Source organism: Odontomachus brunneus, unplaced genomic scaffold (assembly GCF_010583005.1).
Source record: "Odontomachus brunneus isolate Ranch 3 - 2012 unplaced genomic scaffold, Obru_v1 Obru_scaffold_058, whole genome shotgun sequence".
NCBI classification, from domain to species: Eukaryota; Metazoa; Arthropoda; class Insecta; order Hymenoptera; family Formicidae; genus Odontomachus; species Odontomachus brunneus.
In genome coordinates this window covers 638,783-656,467 of record NW_022639508.1, presented here as the reverse complement: position 1 = coordinate 656,467, position 17,685 = coordinate 638,783, and the positions used below count along the sequence as shown (strand labels likewise).

Sequence of the window (17,685 nt, the reverse complement as noted above, 5' to 3'; positions counted from 1 at the left end):
TCCTTCTCCTCCTCCTCCTCCTCCTCCTTCTCTTCTTCTTCTTCCTTGGGTTCCTTCATCTTTCACTCTTCGTTCTTCTTTGCGTTCGGCCAGCGCACTCGCTATCTCGCTCGCTCGCGCGCCCGCGTTGGCGAACGCCAGCCAACGTACGCCGCGGACACGCCACTGGACACCAGTTGCACGATCTTAGATTTGCTGATCTCGCGTTCCGAGTGCACCGACACAGAGGGAGATGTGCCCGGCCACAGGCGGGGTGCAACGCGCGATGCACAGGGCGCGCCCGCGAGCCACTCCCGGCGGTCGGTCGCGTGTGGCGAACGACGAGTGCACGCGAGTCACGCACGACGCCGGGCGTATCTATCGACACGTCGCGGAAAATTCGGCCCGCGCCAAACGGCGGGCACGTGCGCGAGATGTTACGCGAGATGACGGGGATATCCGTTATCCGTATGCGGAAATTGAAAAAAGTTTCGGGAAATAAGAGTCTGCAGATTCAAATAATACGCCACGTAATTAAGGGATAGCGTGTCGATAGCGCATTGGGACATTAAAATCCGTGGAACAGCAAGCCGCGTGTCGTTATTGAGAAAACACTTATTATTAATGTTGCACATTGAGAAAAAATACTTGAAAATTTAATTTTTTTGTGAATAGACTTTGTATCCTATAAATAAATTTTCAAGTATTTTTTTTCTCAGTGTACCAATGTTCCACGAATCTAACGAGCAACGGCATTTTCGATGAAAATTTTTTATCTTTTACGTAAAACTTACATGTCTTACAAGTGGAAATAATTGACGAGCACGGCAACTCCTAAAATAATAACACAACTTTACCTTTTCATCGAATTTCATTGCTGTGTACATTCTTAATACATTATTTTATACAATATTTTTACAAAACATAATAATTTCGATAAGTAACGTGTATAAAATCATACACTTCTGATGATAAATTTATAAAATAATCAGAAGCCGTAGAAATCGATATTATCTAGGAGTTTGTGCTCGATATATCTATCCAGGTCGTGTTAATCAGTTTTTTCTGCATGTTCTGAGAAAAATGAAGCATAACGATTATCAAGAGTACTATTTTGAATGACCAAAAAGTTCAATTTGAAAATCTCCTTTATCAATGGTCTTGTCGAGTGAAAAGTTCGTTATGTGTGTTGATCGATATCACTTACCTCCACCTTCGTGTGTATCTCCTAGTGTAGTCCTAGGCCGGAAAACGTCTCACAAGACACGAACATCGTCGTCATCATAGATACGTTAGGCACCAACTTAAATACAGCTTCGCGTGTCGCGTCACGCCCGGAATGTGACGAGCACTTTTCTCGCCGTGTTTTTGCACGCCGTCGATGTTGACGAAGAGTAAAGAGGGGGATATGGCCTGTCGCAATTTCGTGCCTAACTACCGGTATATTCCGCCGGTATTAAATCACTCGCGCTCCTCGTAAAATATGTGCATCCAATTTGCGGCTCAGAGCGCGCGCTCGCGTCCTGCAAGCCCGCGGAATATTTACGCGCGCATTTGATTAGGTTGATAGCGTAATTACTGGCTGTCCGAAAATCGATTTAAGCTCTAAAGAGGGTAAACGGTGTCGGTGGAATTCGAGAGTTATTATCTATTATGCCATGTTATGAATTTATGCGAGCGACTCGGCGCGGAGAGTGCAGAGTGGCCGGCAAAAATCGGTCGCGTTAGCTGTTTCGAAATCACCGGCAGTCGCGGTAAGACACGGCGACGTGTGCGTTTTCGTCGGGATCCTCAAGAGTCGAATAAAATCGGCACAACGCACGTCCGCTCTTCTCGACGCACAGAATCTCGCATTGCGTCGATCGTAATTCCAGTTGGCCCCGAGCGATCCGCGCGCGGATTACGAAGCGCAGCCCTCTTTCTCGCGTCGTAACTCGCGTTCATCTTATCGGAATTATAACTTTGTTGCAACATCCGCCATAAATAAAATTAATACCACGCCGCGCGGACGCACCATCGCGAGACGTATGTTTCCGTTGAACACGCATCGCCATTCACGCACGCTCGGCCGGCATGCGTGGTCGGTTGAGGGCGAGAGAGAAAGAAGAGAGAGATCGCTCTGTGTGTGAATTATAATATTATTATGCAGATTTCGTGGTGCATCGGTAAATAGGCGCGGACCACGCGCATGCTCTTCTCCTTTTCTCTCTCTCTCTCTCTCTCTCTCTCTCTCTCTCTCTCTCTCTCTTTCCTTCCTTCCCTGCCTCTTCTTCTCGCTTTCTTCTATCGTCGATCGACATTGCGGATCGCGGACGGAATCGTGATTACCGAGATCGCGAAATCACACCCCTGCCGCACCTGCGCCGCAGAAAGCGAGGCGTGAATGCAACTAATTGGCGTTGCGCGCGACTCTCGAGCGATGCGCTTGGGGCTTATTTCGCATAGCTGCGAAATTCCCATCTATGGCGTTTATAAAATACGGACCGGACGGAAAGGGACAAAGAGCAGGGGGAGGGGAACGGAGTGTTGTCCGGCCGCGGGAGGGTCGTGTCGTGGCCGCTTTCTCCGGTGGATGCGAGAGGAAGGCATCGCAATTACGCAAATTGCGGCTCTGTTCTCGCCTGCTCCGGGCCTTACCGCCCGCGGAAGAGCATTAAGACGGCCGGCCGGATCCGGTCGCCGTGGTCGGCGAAGAATGGCGCGTCGCGCGGCGACTCCGGAGACGTCTACATACGTGCAGGCCGCGTGCTACGTTCCGCGCACGGACGCGCTCGATCACCTTCGTTTCACTCCACAAACGGCGCGAACGATTTGAATGGGATAGCACACACACGGGCCCCGGACGTGCTTGTCGTCGAGGATGCTGCGAGCGAGACGCTCGCGCCGGCTTGTCGCGCATGACGGAACGGGGAGTAATTGGCGGGGAGTAGCTCATTTTTCAGCGGATACTCATTCGCGTGTCTTCATCGCTTGGCAGAAAATTGCGCGGGTATACGTTGGGAGTCGCGAGAGAGCTCCATGTGAAAAAAGAAGATGAAACGCAGTCGTGTTGTAAAAAGCGCATTTAATTGCTTGCATCGCGATAATTGGACGATTAATTGGAAGGGGAAATAGCGCGATATATCCTGAAACAGGAGGATTTAAAAGGCATCCCGTGAGTGCGTGACATCGTTTCCAATCTCGCTAAAATAGCTCGCGTCTAGACGGGTAATCCCAGTGGAAAAATCATAATCCCGAAATGAAGTTTCCCGAATAGAACTCACTTCTGAGAGATTGTGTGTGATATCCGTGTGATATCCTCTCGCGCTCTCCGTGCACGCGCCGGAGTCGGCTTACATCTTCGTTACGATTACCCGCAATGGTATCAATGAAAGCTAATGGATCCTCTGTCGCTTTCTATTAGGGATACTGTCAGCGCGCCGGTGCTCGCGCGCGTGGCAAAAACGTTGGCGCGACTCGCGCGCATAGGTGGAATCGCGCGCGGCACGACGGAACGCGTATCCTGAATAACGGCGTGCGTTTTTCCGGCGCAGCACTCTCTTAGCCGCGACCGCGCGCGGTTCGTGTTACCAGGACGTATATATCTCGACCGACACATAAATTTATCGCGGGGCTGATCAGCGCTAATAAGACCGCGCACGGCAGCCACGCGCTGTCTTCGAACGAACGAACGAACGAACGAGTGAGCGAGCGCGGCCCGACCAGTTTCCCGATATAACCGGCATTTTTCATCGGACCCGGCCGATTCCTCTCGTTCCACGGTGAGGTTTCATGCCAGACGCGCGCCACCTCCGTGACTTGTCCGATACCTTCGGCAACGGTAGCTACTCTGTGGTAGTCTCGGACGACAAACTCGTTTTTCGTACCCACCATTCAAACCGCTCGCCACTCGCGATCTTGGCGAGCGTGCATCAATTACTCGGCGGCGCTGACACGGTCTCGTAAAAGGAACGATCGCGTTTTGCATACATTGAATAATGGCGATTTCAAGTTTAAGGCTCCTGATCCTTCGCCGCGCACTTCTGATTGACGACGTCAAAAGCGAGAAAACGCATGACCGAGATTCTTGCGTGCCGAGATTCTCAAATAAAAAGATATTTGTGTGAAAGAACACTTGAGATCAGCTTGAACATACTTGCACAACGCCCTAAAAATTATCTACTCCCTTGACAGTCGATGAATAAAATTAACATGAAACTTTTTGTTTTTTTAACTTACTTTCCCTCATGATTTTGTCGTGTTTGAATTTTACGACTATATATTGGCTGTCACACTAGTATGCTCAAGCGATCTAAAATGTTCTTTCATTCAAATATCTTTTTGTTTGAAAACGACATGCAAAAATATCTAGCGTGTTATTTTTCGCTTCTTTGACTTCACGATCCAACATGGCCGCGGCGAGTACCCAGGTGCTTGAAATGATACTGGAAGAATTCGCATGAATCTGAGGAAGCTTCTCTTTTGCAAAATATTTCACGACGTTAAAGCGATGTCAATTGTTATGGAAGTAATAATCGTAACGGTGTAGCGTGCATAAGCACTTTCGACTACAAGTACAATTTTCTAAGAAGAAGCGTGTTCTGTTTCTTATTTTTTTTGCGCGTTGATTCGCTCGCGATACCTGACCGCGTATCTCCATTACGGCTTCTATGAGGTGTTGCATTACTCGGAGCAACTCGAGGACTCCCGATCCGCCACGGGGATCCCTTTAATGGCGAACTGATTCCGCGATCGCGCTTGATGCGAAATAAATGCCCCACTTGATTCGCGCATCAACGCGACGGCGCGGCTGTATAATATTTCGCTTTACCCTCTACTCTTTCTTCGGCGACCGCGATGAATCCGTCATAGCAGTCAGCACGACGAGAGAAGCCGACGTCGCATGGTTCTCTCGCGCGGCGACAGATTGTCGCTCTTGATTCGAGCGAGAATCAGAGCCGCTCGGAACTTCCAACCGAATATACACGGACGCGTAGCGAACCTACGATTCCGCAGGCCCGAACAGCACGCGGTTTTACGAACGCGGTTCTCGACAAAACATCGTAGATCCGCAGCTTCGTTGTCAAGACGAACCGCACGCGCTACCAGGATACAAACTTCTTATGCACAGCGGGACTCGAGTCGCTGTTCCTTGCCATTCGCCTGTTCTTCGCCCATGTCGGGAGAGCATCCATTCGCAGCCGCCGGATTTTTACGTCGACATTAACGCACCTATCTCGTGTACCGTCCGCGCGCACCTGTTGACTACATGTCGTAGCGTCGCGCGCGTCCGCTCTTTCGCGTCGATAGGCGCGTTAAGCCGCGCGAGGGGAAAGAGGGGGAAGTGGGGGATAAAAATTCCGCAATCTGCCGGACGATCTAGATGCTGCCGGTAGCGAGAGCGCTTTTAAGCGCCACGTCGAGCCTCGCGCGCGCAAAGGCGAGCGCACAGCTCGGTCAGGGGCGTATTAACGGGGACGGGGACCATATAACGCGGGCGTTTATTTCTCTATCGGCGGCGTCGGCTCTCGAAAGGGCCGCGAGCTCCGATGGAAACGACGGAAACTTACACGAGGAGCCGATAATTAGCGCGAACCGAATCGGCTCCTGGGAAGGCGAGAAAGACAGATAGAGAGAGAGAAAGAGAGAGAGAATGGAAGAGAACGCGTACCCCAGTGGCCGGCGGTAATCGTTGTAATTTATACCCTGACTCTCCACGGGGGATATAGGCTCGTTGAGATAGGCCAGGAGTGTAAAAAAGGCGCACGGCGAAAATGTCGCCCAATTAACGGGCGAATTGGAGCGACCGAGGTCGAGCTCCGCGCCGATGCGTGCATGCGTGCGTGCGTGCGCGAATGCGCGAATGCACATTTTACGTGCGCGCGTGTCCGTGTATCAACATCCGTAGAGGAAGCCGGCGGTGAGGAGGAGGAAGTTTAACGAGTCTCTCCCTCTCTCTCTTTCTTCCTTGCTCGCAAAAGCCGCCGCTGCACCATTAGCGCGAGAGCGAGCGGAGCCAGCCGGGCTTAAATATCGCGAGCGTTCAACTGGACGAGCCGCGGAGCGGAGGCCCAGCCTCGGCGAGAGGCGCGCCTTCCTTTTGAACTCCGAGCCACTTTTACGATTTTATTATTGGCTCTTACGCTCGCGATATTTATGCGACGCCGCGCGATACTTTCCACGGCGCAACGCGTCGACTTTAATGGCGACCGCCTTATCCCGAGGACGCTTCTCCTCGGGTCCGATTCCGCCGCGCGATGCGCTAATAACGCTTCGACTGCGCGCAACTTAATTAGGAGGGCATGGACGCGCGGCCGACGAGCCGGCGCACGCTTGTACGTCGAGGGATTCTCGCGTCGCGAAAATACATCACACTGGAAGAGAAGAAAGTGGTTGATCCGACTAAAATTATAGTTACTTTTGGCCTCAATTATATTTTTTGTAATAAAGTAGTAGTAGTAGCATCCATAGAAAGGTATCATCACTAACATTGTAGTAGTTCAATTTAAAAAATGACTTTATCATAATTTTTAGTAATTATTTCTTTGCGCGATTACAAATTGCCAAAAATTTTGTTCTCAATATGGCTCTCGTTGATATAAGCGATCATGTCGTTGAAAACTAGACGTTTGTTAGCGACGAAGGCGTTCTACATAGCAAACTGCTCACGAGTCTTGATACAGACATCGCGAAATGTGATGCTCTCATTTGTTTATCGAGTTACTGAGCGGAACAATCGTACACCGAAATAAATACGGTCGTGCCGACCAGATTCGATAGTAAAATACGGAATAACTAATTATATGTTTGCTGCAACTACTGAGAGCAATTGCTGAGTTATTGATGTTGTAGCAGTGACGATATCTAATTGCTACAACCGGATAAAGTGCAATTACATTGATGTAATTGATAAAGTAATTAAGTCATACACGGAGAAAATTTTATAATAAAAATTAGTATAGGATTTTCTAACTCCGTGAAATAGATCGACATTTTTTGCAGTAATTACTATACTTTCATTTCATATGTGCTACTTATAACTTAGAAATTGAAATGTGCTATTAAAATACTTGTGTGTTTCTTGCGAAATTTACTATGTATCTTTTACATTTTATTTTACTATGTTCTTTAACAAGACAGATCTTGACTAGTCTATTCCTGGACTATTAAAGATGCAGTGAAATTGAAAAAATTTGTATAAAAAAGAACTACAATATATACTTCGTGTGCTCATTACTATCATACAAAGATAATTAGGGTGATGCAAATATGCTGCTTGTAACGAAACATTTTATTGATTATTTGCATCATATCTTTTCTTTCCGTGTCGCTTGGCGCTTAGTCGCTTTCTAACGCGATATGCGCATTGGAAATAGATCTGTGATCACGTTGTGGCGGGATTTTCGTAACTACTTACTTGTTGGCGTATCAGATCGAGCAGCTTTTAATTATAAACGGAAGAGGATGGATGAGACGCGAGCGCGCGAGCCGATGGACTCGAAAAGTTGCTCGAGTTGAACGAATCCATCGATCAGGCGACAGTCTACGCGAAGGACACGGCTCTCTCATAATCTCCCACGCATATCGGATGCTAATGACCCTAATGAACGTAACCGGAGCGGGCTCCGGAGCATTGACATTAAGATAAGTCCGATATCTACGCATCTCTCGCCCCGTCGCGGCCGCGCCAGTTAATATTTATTTATTTATGCATCCTCTCTCGCCGGAAACCTTCGGAACTCGTTTGACGCGAAACCTCTTCACCGCGCCCTCGTCTAGGAAGAGTCTGACAGCGTCTGGCCACTCGCTGGAAATCATGGCGAACGCGCATGATATTCTCTCGCGTATTCCGTAATACCGCCCGCCTCGAAAATCCGTATTATAGAAGTTCCACTGGCGGCAAGCGTACTTCATTATGCCTCGCGTCTAAAATTAACTAACGTTCACCTTGACGTTCGCGGCCGGGTGTTCGCGGCGGAGGTATTTAACCGCGCGATTATTTAGTCGGGAGGAAATGTTAATTATCCAAATAACAGATAGACAGAGAGCTTGTCGGTAACGGAAGGCCGCGTGTGTAACTCTCGTTATGATAGCGATAACTCTCAAGTTATTGATATTAATATCACGTTTACAGATAATCCCGCGAATATTTCGCTTTATTTTAATATCCCGCGTTTTTTCGATCTCTGAGAAATATTATTCTCATCAAATCGGAAGGAATAAATATCTGTGCGAATCTTATCGCACCTCTTTTTCTCTATGGTGTGCCTTTGCGAACGACGTAACCGCGTGTCGAGGAAGAAACGTACGAATTGCTCAAGTTATATTTGTTCTACTATTATTTTGTCGAGTGCGTGCACGTGCACGTCAGAGATTCTCTGCCTCTCTCTTTTTATCTCTCTGTTCGAGGAAGCTCAGGAGAGTACGGCCGCGGGAGGGACCGTTAGCGGAGCCGATAACGATATTCATGCGACTTAAAGCAGGTCCGGGAACTTCGTTGCGTGTCGATCGCGTCCGTTTTACGAGGCGCGAACGTTGCGAACCTTCCCTGCGATCGACCATCGGGACAACGCCTGGCGTTGTAAGCGAGAGCGAAGGCACCAGGTGCTAATCCTCCTTAGAGATTTTCAAATTCGCGATCAGTTCAGCGTCGGATTGGCTTTCCTTCGGACCCTCGGTTTCGTTCTCTCTCGTCGCAATTTCAATTTTTGATCGTCTGTGCGCCAGACATCTCATTTATTCTCATTCGTCCAAAAATATAAGTAATTCTTAACTTATTTTCATTATGCCATTGTAAACATTGATTTAAAAATCAATGATTTATTTTAAAGCAAGTTTATCGCATGATTTTGCAAGGAGAAAATATTATAATTTTTTTTTTTTAATTTTACTTTTTAATTTTACTATATATGATTCTAATAGTGCCTCAGGAATACACTGTCAATAAGTTTTACCTTTCTAAGGAATATAAATTTCAGTAAAAATCATAGCAAATTTTTTTGATTGCACATTTCAGTTCCTAAAATATAAGTAGCACATAGAAATGTAAGGATAGAATCAATTAATATAGAGAATATTGATCTATTCTTCGATAATAAAACTCTATGATAATTTTTATTATAAAATTTTCTTCATATAACTTATCTATTTTTAATTATATATCTCGTCCTGTCTCTCTTGTTCGATGATCTACCTGGTTATCATTTCTAACACAGCAGGGGAAACGATGATAACATGCGTGTAATAGTGCATTGATTAAGACAACGCGCGTCTATGGTTCGAATTTTGTGGCTAATACTAATCGTAAATTGATGGACGTTTATGTTTATTGCGCGTAGCTCGTGTGACATTTCTCGCTACTTTTTGCCGAGTCGTTTACGAGCATTCCTACTCGTCTTCGCGGTGAAGAAAGGAATACGATACATGAGGATAAATACACTGTAACATCGACACGATGACTACATTTATTACAGTTAAAAACGTAAAAACAAATTAGATGAAAAGTACCCAAGAATCGATCGCTAGATATTTTAAATTTCTAATTAATTAATATCTCATATACAGTATCAATAATTATAAACAACTCATAATTCATTATTGTTGCAAGATAAATTAACTGAAATAAATGCGTGATAAAAATAAAAATCGCAAAAAATCGCGAAAAATCGTGAAGCTGAATCCAGTTTAGAAAAAATGATATTGAATTTTAAACAAAATAATTTTTTAGATTTTGTATATTCCCTGGAAAAGAAATGGGTGCATATACTCTCTTGTGACAGTCCAAAGTTAAGCTAAGGCGAGACAGTTTTCAGATCCCCAGATTAGATGATTCCGTTTCCCTCCTCTGAAATCGTGACTGTCGCCGGATTGTGCCCCTTGGTCGAGTCCGTTGCGAGTCGTTTTGTCGACTGGCAATCCTTCGGAACGCGAAAACCTGGAAGTCGTTTCTGCCACCATTCCGCATGGCTGCCCATAGCTATGCCACCATCCCACCACCACCACCTCCACCACTACTATATTACTTCTGCTACTTGTACTACTACCACTACAACCGCGACTGCATCGCGATCAACCACCACATCTCGTCGTTCTTTTCTCGTGGCTCGATACGCCTTAACTACCGCGATACACCGGCGGGGCCCGTTTTTATTCGCCGTGCGCCGCGTTCCTGACACGACAATCGGTGTTAACCAGTAATTCAGATCTCGGCTAACGGCCGGTAATTTAGACGCGCGCGCTCGCGCACGCGATGCGAGATCGGATCACGGATATTTGATGATTTCTTCACGTCTCCTTGGTCGTTCAGCGACTGTCGAGGAGTCGCTCTCGAGATGATACGGAACGGAGATCATATTTTGTCAGGATCAGCGGTTACACTATCAGCTGACACCTTAGGCACAAACATGTCGTTCCTGTCTCTGTGGAGTGGCTCTCCTATTAGTGGCAATTGCCAAGCCTGTAAAAAGCATTCCCGAGTGCTAGATTTTTCGTAAGTCGAAACAAGTCAGGGATTTAGGTTACTACTTACCACAAGTATTGGACGATACATAGGAAAGTAATAATGTTTATACACGGCAAATAATTCGTCATCGAAATATACCTCGCACGAGAACGTAACGATTGAAATTCTCGATTCCGTCACAGCAATCGTAGGAAGAGTGAATCGCGAATCACCGGCTTTCGGCTGACTCTTGACCGATCTCGTCGCGATAGCATTGGAATTCGGCTACGAACTGCGCGACACGGCGCGGTATTCGGCGATCGGGTCGACTTCGCATTACGTAGTCTAATTTTGTACCGTGACCGTGTGTGAGTTTGCGAGCGATAAGCAGTGAGTAGGTCGACGAAAGCGCGCGCTGAAACGGTTGGCGGCGGCGGTGGTGGCGGTGGCGGCGGCGGCGACGTCAGCAGGGACATTCGAGTTCCAACGGAAGGTTGCGCCGAACGTACACAACAGGCGTGTACGTACGCCTGCCTTTGTTTACACGCGTGTCGCCGCGCCTCGCGTCACTACGCGCTCGGGCGGATGATCAGTCGCGCGCCGTCACGTGCGTCGCGCCTAGCGTTGTCCGCCGCGCACCTTCGAAATCGCGATCCGCCGACTCGCGGCGCGCCGCGGCTCTCGCACACGCGGCCGCCAGTACGATCTCGCTCGTGCAACCGCGACAATCGCCTCGCGTACTCCGCGCCCGTCGTCGACGACGAGAACGACGACGGCGACGAGAACATTGCGGAGCAGCCTCGAGCCTGTTTATTGACCGCGTCGCGTCGCGCGCTTGTGGAAATGCTTGCCTACCTGCCTGCCTGAGTAGCCGCGTGCTCCGCAGTTCGTGTCACGTGCGTGAGAGTGCATCTCTTTCTGTGCCGTTGCAGCGCGGATCGGCGCCCGCCGGTCACGTGGCCCACGGTGACGGACGCGGTCGGTGATCGGAGTAACTTGTGTGTGGACGAGTTGTAACAGAGAAAGAGAGAGAGAGAGAGAGGGGGAGTGAGAGAGAACGATAAGGGTGGTGAGATGGCACGCAGCGGCACGCCGCTCCGGGAGATTTGACGGTCGCCCTGTCGACGAGAACGTCTACACCGACATCGATCTGGTGAGTTGTAACAATCATTCGATCCGCGAATGCAGGCACACGCGGAAATTTTACCTCCCGACGTGACGACTCGCCGCCGCTCGGCTGTCTTTCGCGATAGCGGAGCTACACGTGGCTCGGCGGATAGTAAGTGAAAGAAATTAATTAGCACGGGGTCTCTTGTCAAAGCTTATTTTTCTTCATTTCATATGTTTACTGTTAAATTTCATTTGTACACGTGACGTATCCGTAACGTGATTACTCGTGTCACATGTAGTGAAGGTAAATCAATAGCCTAGTTGTGCGAATTTGAATCGAGATGGAGTAATTAATACTTGGCGTTGTATAATAGAGAATATATTACAGATCTCTCTAGATTCTCGTGCTGTGTTTATCACGACTTCCGAATTCCATTCATTATTTACGTCTCCGTCCGCGAGAGGTGTAAGGCGTCCTTCAAGGTCGCGCGGATATGTATGCCGGCTTCTCTACTTAACGGAAATTGTTATTTACGTCGTTTGCGTGGAATGCCGCGTACTTTCTCGCGGAATATAATCGTAGTGTTTTGTTCTCGCTGGCAAGGCGGTGACACAGTTTCCTGCTTATCTAGTGCTGTAGTTTTGCGCCTCGAGATTAGTCGAGCGATGACTCCCGCGGATCACGCCACGTGCTAATTCGCGTCCGTCGTCACGTTTCTTCCGCGTTCGTACCGTGAATTCGAAAATATCGCGGCGTGTGTTGCGCGATATTTTTAGCCGCCTCATCGCGCGGCACGCACGTCGATCGCCCGTTACAATGCGAAGTGCATTCCGAGCGGCGCGCGAAATTCATCAGAGAGAGGTAAATATTTCAGTATTGCGTGTATCTCGTACGCGCAGTCTCTCCTTGAGTTTCTACGTGGAATTAACGGAGACGGCGGTCGCCGGAAGTACAGACTACTGATAGCGGAACTCGCGTTGAAATAAAGCCTACCAACGTAGAATACGTAGAGTACATTCTCACGAAAAAGTTTCTCTTTACCATATATAATTCGACAAGTAAAGCAACATTGAAATTATATTAATTTCCATATGCAAGATCGTTTTTTTCATACACGCGGAGCATTTAATAAATATTCAAAAAATTAATTGCGATAAAAAAACCGAGTAAAAATTAAAAATCTGTAAATCTCGTTAATATGTATCTATAATATTAATATGTATCTATAATATTGCCATCTTGAATTTGTTAACGCTTTTTTCGTTTCTGTTTAGCTTTTTTCTTTTAAATCCAAACTTAGACCTTTATTGTTGCTTTCGAACATGCAACTTCTTTCTTTGCCCTTGCGAGTTTTTTCTTTTCATTTCTTTTACATACAAGTTTTCATAAAAAAGAATTAATAATAAAATAAATAAAATTATGTAAAAGAATATGTATAACTAAAATTTCGACTTGAATATAAATATACCAATTTGTCTAAACATTTGATGCACAACGATTGTTACAGGCCGCTATGCACGTCGGCTCTATTTTAACACGGAAACGCAACAAATATAAATCTGTTTATATGTTTCTTATGTATTTTGTCTCTTATATATTCTCTTTATATTAAAAAGAAAATATCTTCTCTGTTTACACATAACTGTGAGGTGGTTGCCGCATTGAAATCACGTTCACGGCTAACATTTCATTAGGTGGGAGATAATTGCACGTTACGTATTCGCGAGTCGTGAAAATATATTTTTCTTTATCTTTTATCAAACGCGTGATAGAAACGTTCGCGCGCGATGTAACTCAAGCGTCAACCGTAACCGCAAGTGACGGAGCCTCGTAGTCTGCCATTAGAAATATTACAGAGCGTGATTGTGGATATATGCGTGTGCGCGTACACGCAAATAAAAAGGAAACGCAGCCAGCGCGGATGCAATCCTATCCCACAGGTTTAAGACAACTATTCCATATGACAGAGACGAAACGTGGCCGTTAGACTTCAGTAAAATGACAATTTATCCAGAGTGGTCGACAATTAATGACACACTCGTGTGCAGGGTAGAACTCATCAAATTGTTTCGACGTAACGTTCGAAATCCCTCATTCTGTAAACAAACACGTAAAATTTTGAGTTGTTAGTTAAAGAAGAAATTGGTGAACGGTCATTATTTGATACATTATTGCGTACATTCATGCACCAGTCTTCTGTAATTACTAACTCAAAATCCACGTGATTATTTGCAAAATGGTGGAGGACTTTCTCGTTCAGTTTGACCAATGTATAAACACATGGCCGCAGACGTCGCATCGCGCGTGATCATTCATTCTTGAATTATCAAATTTCTTGAATTAATGATTCAAAATTTTACACGGTTGTTTGCGAAATAATAGAGGAATTTTGCGTTTAATTTGATGAGTTCTACCTATACACAACCGGTGTGTCCTGAATTGTCACACATTCTGTATATTACTTTGCGAGCAATTATTCCCAAAACAAGTTACATAAGGAATCAATCAAGATTTTCTCTGTTTTCTCGAAATCATAACGAATATCGTATCAACTGACTGCGTACTCGCACAGATTGCGAAAAATCAAGACAGACAATATTTTTTGTATACAGTTTTGTCACACGAAATACACTGTGACTAGCAATATTTGTTTATCGCCGGCCAGTTATCGGCGTGCTGAAAGTTATGCTCGCGCCGCACCACACGAAACAATTACGCACAGCGCGGAATTTTTATCGCTGTAATTGCAAATCGTTGAGAGGCGTAGCTTGGCGCGTCGCAAACGCGAACGTTCGCCGCGGACGGTCTCGCGTTCGCGCGGCCGTATCTGATTCTCGCGCAGCCGTGTAACGTATCTCGTCGATCTGACGTCTGCTTCCGATCAGGCGAAAACAATCGCCGCAAACAAAGCCTGCCGATCGGAGCGGCGGTGTATCGATCGTCGTGAGGTCTCGGCGTCGGCCTCGCTCCTCTCTCAATGTGCACATTCATAATCGTCCGTCGATCGGAGGCGAACGCCTCCGGGTGTCTCGGTGCTTAACGAGACGCGGCGCATCGTCGCGCCGCCGTTCTCGTCTTCGTCCTTATCCTCCTGTTCTTCCTCCTCCTCCTCCACCTCGTCGTCGTCGTCGTCGTCGTCGTCATGAAATGATACGACGGTCGTTAGCTTTTCTACGACCGGCTTTACGGGCGCGCACACCCAGCCGTAGAATCCAGCTCGATGGTCTATCGCTTGGCCGCGGTGTATCGAGGCGGAGTGAGCAGATAAGATAGCGGCCGGTTATCGACTCGCTTACACTTAGTTCACCTGCGTCCGACGTACCCTTATCTCGGCCTTTTATCTCTGACCTCTGCTCCGCGAGCCGCCGTTGATATCGCGCCGTTACGGCGCGGCCACGAAGCGTCCGCGGTACGACCGTATCCACGACGATACCTATAATGTCTATATCGCTATGGCACACGTTCACGTCCGCGGCTTCTTCCCCCTACTCCTCCCCTCCGGGCCTCGTCATTTTTCCGCTCGGATTTCTCGATCACCCTGCGCCACGTCGCGGACGCCGGTCACCGAACGTTCGCGCAAGGTGAATGGACGAGCGGGACTTTTGGGATCGAATATACGACTGATAAGATACTGGGAAGATAGCATATGTAGTGGAACGTGGCGATCTATATTTCCGAGCCGAGTCGTGGCCGATCCACCGAAATAACTAGCCGCTGCCGAGACTCCGAGGTGTGTTCGGCTATTTTTATTTACTCCACTTCCGCCGCGGAGAACAAATAGAGAAGTGTGTACGTGTCGTTTCGGAGCGGAGACACACGCGCGAGCCGCCTCTCTCGTTTTACAAACTCGTTCGCGATTTACAAGTGGATTCCTGCGAGTATCACGGCTTCGTAGGAAACTACTTGCGTGTAAGAACTATACAGTAAGAACTGTACCCGACGCGAGGTGTGTTACATCTTTCCGAACAATGTGCCGCTTGTTGAACCATGCGGCTTTGGATGCACCCTTTTAGGACACACCTTCCGCCTAAATTTTCAGAATCGCTTTCGTCCCATTATGCTCTAGCGTCTCTTTCGCGCCGCGGTTCTCCGATCTTGTCTTCTCTACCGTCTCACCTCTCTTGATACCTCATACCTTGTCTATCTATCTTTCTATCTCCTTCTCTCTCTCCCCCTCTCTCTCTCTCTCTCTCCCGCCTGTCTTCGTTCCACGAAGATGCGATCTTGTCCACCGACCACGCCTTCGCGGCGTACCGCGTGCGTCGATCTTGTTGCGGGTCTCCTTCCTCCGCCACCACCTCTTCTTCCTTCTCCTCTTCATCCTTCTCCTCTCTTCCCGCCGTAGGTGAGAAAGAAGGGAAAAACGAAGGTCGAGAGAGTCCCGCAGCCTCCTCGAGGAGGAGCAGTCGCGGCGCTCTCGGTGGCGGCTTCTTCGTCGCGGCGCAGTCGAGGCTTCTCGGCCGGCTTTCTTGGTCGTTACTCTCGTAAAGTAAATCTCGTTTCGTCGTCGATGATCGCCACGTCCTACTCTTCCACCCTGTCCTCTATGCGACTCTTGGCGGACGGCACTTCCGTCACCATCTCCGACGTTCCTCCGTCGTGCATCGGTGCCCCGCAAAAAATGGATTGCGCTCGGGCGGAACGTCATAACCGCGTGTTACCGCGTGCCTCTCTTGGCGACCAGCGCTGATTCCTCGCGCGTCCGCCACTTGGCGACACGTCGGTCTTGCGTCGTGCATGTTCGTTTCTTTCTATCTCGAGTAAATCGTCGCACACATATCGCGTATCTTTCTCGACGATCGTACTTTGTTTCGCGATAACGTCGTCTCGCAGTCTTTAAATATCTCCGTATTGGAGACGCGGTAAAGGCTCGCGGCGATCTTGCGATAATGAGACACGATCGAAAGGTCGCGAAAGCGCTTCTGCTCTGCCGCGAGCCGCTGAGGTTTTATCGCGGAATAGCTTATTTCTGTACGTTGTTACCGCGATAACCGCGTATTGCAGCGGGCGCTTATCGAGACCTCGGGAAATGCAACCGACACGTGGCGCGGACGATTGTCTCGCACTCGTGTCTGCAGTTGATTGCATTCGTCGTGAAAAAAAAATTCTGACGTCTCGAATCTCACGTTGCCAAATCACTCTTTAGGATCAAACGTGAATCGTGAGCAACACACTCCAAGTCCCGGCTCGAAACACCGCTCCACTATCCGTTTTCGAGCGTCGACAGTCTCTCTTTAAATCGACTTCTTTTTTCTCTCGTGCTTCTTGTCGAACACTTTTCGTACACCGTGCTACGTGGTTAAGACTTTTTCTCTCTCTTTCTCTCTCTCTCTCTCTCTCTCTCTCTCTCTCTCTCCAGTTAGGCACGTACAAAGGGTATACGGCCGTGCGCCGCGCGTGTATGTATGTATGTATGGCGAGCGGCAAACAAGAGGGCAGGTGGAAGGTTGTGCAACCTGTTGCTCCGTTGCTGGGACGAGAGCGAACAGTAGGATGAGAGTCGTTCGGGTTTGGTTGCGGGTCGGCATGAGACGGCACACCGGAGGAACATTCCGCCCGTGGGTATAGCAATCACAATGGGGCGAGTCTCCCTTGGTACACGTACACACGTGCACACGCACGTTGTTCCTCTCCCATTCTGACACACGTTCTCGTCGCTTTCCATCCTCCTCCTCCTCCTCCTCCTCCTCCTCGTCTACCTCTTCTCCGTTGCTTCATCTCGTCCTCTTCATCTCCTTCTCTGCTCCTCCCGATGTTGCACTCTCCTCCCGAGCCATCTTCCTCACCCCGCCGCCACCGCCTTCTTGGACGTCGCGCCCTCGGGACACGATCCTGATCTGACGTGATTTGCATAATTCCAGTATCCCCGCCCAGGCGTTCAGCTGCTCAATTATTAGCTGGAATTTAAGACGTGTTTAAGAAAATAGCTCGACCCGGCCGCTTTTTGCTTCTGCCGATTTGCGAAGTGCCTCGCATCGCCTCGTCCTCCGTCTCGTCCGGTCTCTCGACCCGCGCGCACGACATCCGCGCGCAGTGGACGGTGAGGAGGTTTATCGACGCCCTGAAAAGTGAATCTTTTTTCATACCTGCGCTCGTGCGTCTTCATTTCGCCGCGGCACGGCATTATCGAGCGGCCTATCGTGCGAGCCGCTGGAATTCGCCATTCCCGAACTTC

At 48.2% G+C, this 17,685-nt stretch overlaps 1 protein-coding gene across 2 annotated transcripts in view; it reads left to right on the top strand.

Moving 5' to 3' along the window:
• Positions 1-10,984: 10,984 nt before the first annotated feature.
• LOC116845846 (uncharacterized protein KIAA1522-like) overlaps positions 10,985-17,685 on the top strand; it is a 280,571-nt gene continuing 273,870 nt past the window's right edge. The window contains exon 1 of one of the 2 annotated variants that reach the window (XM_032819006.1): positions 10,985-11,552. The gene's annotated coding sequence lies outside the window, so the exon portion shown is untranslated. Of the gene's footprint in view, positions 11,553-12,028; positions 12,372-17,685 lie in introns of those variants that run through there. The other variant, XM_032819008.1, reaches the window with a different exon arrangement.